We start from the raw sequence: 5900 nt of genomic DNA on the forward strand, positions 1-5900 counted from the left end.
AACGACGTTGGCTAGAATTACTCAAGGACTACGACTGTGAGATACTTTACCACCCCGGTAAAGCAAATGTTGTTGCTGATGTTCTCAGTCGGAAAGTCAATATTGAAAGGAAAAGGCCAAGAGCATTGAGAATTGAAGTTGTCTCGACAATTATGGAAAGTATCAAGAAAGCTCAAGAAGAAGCTTCAGAAAAGAATGACCGAAAGGAAGAACGTTTGGGAAAGACGTTGGTATTCGGTACAAACCGTCAAGGACTGAAGGTATTCCAAGATCGGATTTGGGTACCTAAGACGGGAGGAATGAGAGATCTTCTGACGGAAGAAGCTCACAAGACCATGTACTCGATTCATCCCGGTAGCACTAAAATGTATAGGGACCTAAAACCCTACTACTGGTGGCCGACGATGAAGCTCGATGTTGTGAAGTATGTGACCGAGTGTGTAACATGTGCGAGAGTTAAGGCACAACATCAGAAACCATACGGGAGTTTAGAACCTTTACCTGTACCCATGGGTAAATGGGAAGACATCACCATGGATTTTGTGACTAAACTGCCCAGGACGAAGAACGGACACGACATGATTTGGGTGGTCGTGGATCGTTTCACTAAGAGTGCACACTTCATAGAAGCCAACGAGAGGTGGTCTATGGATAAGCTCGCAAATGCTTACGTGAAAGAGATAGTAAGACTTCACGGTGTTCCTCTAACGATTGTATCTGATCGTGATAGTCGTTTCACGTCGAGGTTTTGGAGGAGTCTACAAGAGGAACTGGGTACGAAGTTGTGTCTGAGTACAGCTTACCATCCGCACACTGATGGTCAGAGCGAAAGAACGATTCAAACGCTTGAAGATATGTTGAGAGCATGTACCCTTGAGTTCCAAGGTAACTGGGATGAGCACTTACCTTTGGTAGAATTTTCCTACAACAACAGTTTCCACTCGAGCATCAACATGGCACCCTACCATGCTTTGTATGAACAGAAATGTCATACGCCATCTTGTTGGCTTGAGGCTGGAGAAAAGCAGTTTATGGGCCCCGAGATAGTCCACGAGACTGCTGAGAAGCTGAAGGTAATTAGGGAAAGAATGTTAGCAGCTCAGGATCGTCAGAAGAGCTATGCTGACAAGAAAAGACGACCGATGACCTTCGAAGTTGGGAATTCGGTTTTGCTTAAAGTCTCACCGTGGAAGGGACTTATAAGATTCGGAAAACGAGGAAAGTTGAGTCCAAGGTTTATTGGAACATTCAAAGTTCTACAGAAGATTGGGAACCAAGCTTACAAGCTCGAATTACCCGAAGAACTAGATGGTATTCATAACACTTTCCATGTGTGTTATCTGAGGAAATTCACGAGAGAAGTTCCCGACATAATTTCAATCTCAGAATTAAGAATGGATGAGAACAAGAGGCTAATTGAAGAGCCCGAGGCAATTTTTGAACGTAAGACTAAGAAGTTACGACGCAAGATGGTCGACTTAGTGCTAGTCCAATGGAAACATTCGAATGAGTTGAATCTTACTTGGGAAACAGAGGATGACATGATGAGTCGCTATCCGCATCTGTTTGCTGACGCATGATTCCGGGACGGAATCATCCTAAGGGGAGAGAATTGTAATGCCCGGGTTTCGGGGCTAAGCATTTTTAGACGATGTAATAGTCTAGGTCAACTATTGTAACTATTTTTGAAGTAATAAAGATGAAATATTTGAATACTATGTGAATTATGTGTATTTGTGTGCTTATAACTTAATTATAAATGTATAATTAATAAAGAATAAAAATAAGCGTCAAAATTAAAGTGTGAGATAAGCCCTATATCTTTAGATAAAGTTGTAGTGGTCGAAACAAGGATTTCGGGGATATAAAGAACGCCGAAATCCGAGTTATAACGAAGAAGTTATGACCCGTCGAAGTTTCGCGACGGAACCAGCACGATACCGGGAAGCGTAAATAGTGAATTTACGATAGAGCGACTTTTAGCCTTAGAGATCTAAACGAAAGTCGTAGAATATGTTAAACCGAGAGCGTCCATAAAAAGAACGCCCAAATCTGACTTCGTATGAGGAAGTTATGATTTTTCGAAGTTTCGGCTTAGCAGTGTACAGCCCGAAGTTCGAATATTAGATCGAACGGTTTTTAGCCAACACAACCTAAACGAGAATCGAATATCTCGTTAATAATAGCGTAACGATAAAAAGACAGAAGAAAACGGACATCGGATGAAGAAGTTATGAATTTTTAACGAACCAATCATGTCCCGGCCTGTTAAAAATATAACTTTTAAAATAAACTCAAAATTAGCCGATGGAGTCTAAACGAAAGTTGTAGAGTACATTCCCGCCTACGCGTGGATATAAAGAACGTCGAAAACGGATCTCGTATGCGAAAGATACGAATTTTTAAAGTCAAGTGTGCAATTTGCGAAATCTGATGCAAGATACGATGACATGGCACGATCCCAGCCTTCCCTTGCTCCCCACGGTCTCACTTCGGATGAAGGACACGTCGCCTCGCCACTATGCCCCGCGTCCGAGGACAAGTACGCCCAGCGTACTCCGGCTCTTATCCGTTCCGAGTGCGAGACAGTTGGAGGCTCGCTGGCAGCCTCATCCGAAGTTACGCCCAGCGTAACCATTTCCGAACGCGGCGCGTACCACCAAAGCTGGAGCCTATAAAAGGCATGCGAGAGCTGCCATATTTTCTCACAAATTCACCACAACTTTCTCTCTTTACTTTCTCTCACTACCCCCCAAACCCCCCCCCCCCCTAAAGCCTAGGTAAGCCCCCTAGCACCCGAAGGAAGCCCCGAGGCTCCCGGAGTCCCGAGAAAAAAGGGTTTTTCATTTCGGAAACGCTGCTCCAAGCGAAGCCCGATTTTCTTTAAAATCCGCTGTAAGTGAGCTACGCCTATGAAATTTTTAATATAGCTTTTAAATAATTATAGTAATGTTATTAGGTCCTTAAAATAATTATTTGGACTATTATTATGAGTTATATAGAGTGTTGTTTAACGCTTATATAATAATAATAATAGCTAGACTATTAATTAGTCGCGGTTAACGTTAGACTAAACCCTAGTGGTATTAATACTAGGTTTTGTCGAGGGAAAATTATTTTTAAATAACGAAGTGCTGTTCAAGTGCAGAGTCACCACCTTTCAGGTGAGTGCATAGTTACTTTCATCTTACACATAGATATGAAGTATTTTATGTAAATTACGTGCTACGTGTGCATATTATCTGTATACTTGCTATCTATGCTGGATGAACGATTTTATACACGTTTTAAATGATTTAAACCGTATATGTATTTTATATCTACAAAATGTGTTGGGTAAAACATGGGTAGATGTAATAGTTGCTGTGTGACAAAATAAAATAATGAGAGGCCTCGTTATAGATGTTATTGATGATCCAGTCATCTAGCGGAGTATAGATAACGACCACAGACTATTCTAGACAGTCCAGTGGAACGCTAGCAGGCTCGCAACATGTAGTTGTTTATTTGAACTGTGTGCTCACCAGCAGTACTCCATCCCCCACATGGTTGCCTTATTTGACATGAATTGCTGAGGAACCCCTGAAGCATGTGTTGTCACCCCGATGAAAGTCCTTAGACTAGATCCCTTGTGTTAGATGTTCTAGGGACGTAAAGTGAGGATAACGGGAAGGGGTAATCGGGTTTGTTTGGTTGATGAAAATAATAAATTTATTTATTGTGGGTTGAAAACCCTATGTGCTCACCAGGCTCCCAAGCCTGACCCACTTAGTTTCTTGTACTACAGGAAGTGGCGCATGAGCATAGATGTTTGGATGAGAGATAAGGGATTATAGGCCTGTAAATACGAAATAATGTAGTAAGGCTTATGTTGTACTGTTTATGCTTTTGATCTGTATCGAACATGACATCCCGAGTCTTTTAATGAAATACATTTCTTTGGAAATGCTTTTGATAAATCTTTATCATATTTTGTTTTGGGACAAATTCCGCAACACTTTTATTTAAAATGTTACTCTGATTTTCAAACAAGCATAAACAAAATCGGTCTTTTCTGGCCGTGAAAAATGGGGATGTCACAATGAGAGAAGCCTTTTACCCAAGTGTTGGCCCCGTCATCTAGCAGAGTATAGATGACAACCACGGACTATTCTAGACAGTCCAGTAGAACACTAGCAGGCTCGCAACCTGTAGGTGTTATTTGAACTGTGTATTCACCAGCTATACTCTAAAAACCCATTGACATGTATTGCGAGAGGATTCTCGGAAACAATAATGTCGATAAACGAGATAAAAACCCATTGACATGTATTGCGAGTGGATTCTCGGAAACGATACTGTCGATAAACGAGATAACCCTGGCAGCTATGGATTTAGTGCCTGATGAGCAAACCCTGGCAACTATGGATTTAGTGCCTGTTGAGTAAACCCTGGCAACGATGGATTTCGTGCCTATTCCTTAGGATAATCCTTAGGAAAGAATGAACGAGGAATAGCTAATTCTTAGGGTAATCCTTAACAGTAAAGAAGATAATGAGGATGGGTAATTGGGTTAATTGTTTGATGATTAAACATAATAATTATATTATTGTGGGTTGAAAACCCTATGTACTCACCAGGTTTCCCAACCTGACCCACTCAGTTTATTTATATTACAGGTGTTGATATGAAGTCACATTACACTGAGAGATTAAGGAGATATAAATCACTAGTGATAATGAATGTAAGTTCTGTTTATGCTTATGTTTCTGTATTGACGATGACATCCCAAATGTTTTAAAATGAATAAAAATACTTTTCTTCGGAAATACCTTGATAACGTATTTATCATGTTTTACTGGGAACAAATTCCGCAATACTTTTATTTAAAATGTTACTCTGATTTTCAAACAAAGCATAAACAAAATCGGTCTTTTCTGGCTGTGAAAATGGGGATGTCACATCCGTCGCCACCGCCGCTCCAAGCGACTACTTTTCTGTGCTCCGATTGTCGTCCGCCACATCCTTTCCACTTTTACGTTGCTGCCACCGTTACGCCCCAATCGTTGAAGACGAATTCGTAGCTAACGTCAACGGTTAGTGTTGTTGTTGTTTGTGGTGGTCTCCGCTCGTTCCCCTCCCCCGTTCTCCTATTGCTACGCTTCAGCCACGACCGTCGCCGCCGCTCCAGCGGCCTTTCGTGCCACTGCCGTCGCCATACACCACCAGGTGGGTGGCTGGTTTCATTTTTCGAGCAAAAGACGTGTGTGTGCTTCTTCTGCTAGGGTGCATTTGTGTGTGTGTTTTGTTTGGCCGAACACCGCAAGGGAATCCATCACCACCACCGTGAGGTGGTGGCTGTCACCTCCAACCACCACTTGCAGCCACAAGGGAGTGTGTGTGTGTGTGTGTGTGTTATTTTATGTGTGTGTACATTTGGATATTGTTGTATAATTGTATTTAGTGGCCGAAATAATCAAGGAAATTCATAACCACCACCGCGAGGTGGTAGCTGCCGCCGTGAGCCGTCGTTGACCACCCCCACCCAAGGTGGTGGTGGGTGGTGCCCGACTTAATTAACAATTAATTAACCTAAAAGATTAACTAATGGACTAATTTGAACGCGATGGGGTTGGAAACCCTAATTAGGGTTTAGAAAATTCTAATTTTGGACATATGGGTTTTGGATTGTCGGGACCCGCGTTTTGGACCATGGGATTGATGTTATGACTTATGCCCGATTACATTGTATGCTTAGCCTAGTGGGGTGATGGAATTAATGGATTAAGTCCTTAATGGGTTAAGTAGGAACACTTAACCCTAATCGTCATTTTATGTGAGAAACCCTAATTATGTTTGGGCTTCAAGTTGGGCCTTCTGTTGGGCTTTGGTGATTAGGCTATTGATGGGCCATCCAAGAA

The sequence above is a fragment of the Lactuca virosa genome, chromosome 3, assembly GCF_052849685.1.
Source record: "Lactuca virosa cultivar CGN04683 chromosome 3, Lactuca_virosa_CGN04683_v6, whole genome shotgun sequence".
In the NCBI taxonomy this organism is placed as follows: Eukaryota; Viridiplantae; Streptophyta; class Magnoliopsida; order Asterales; family Asteraceae; genus Lactuca; species Lactuca virosa.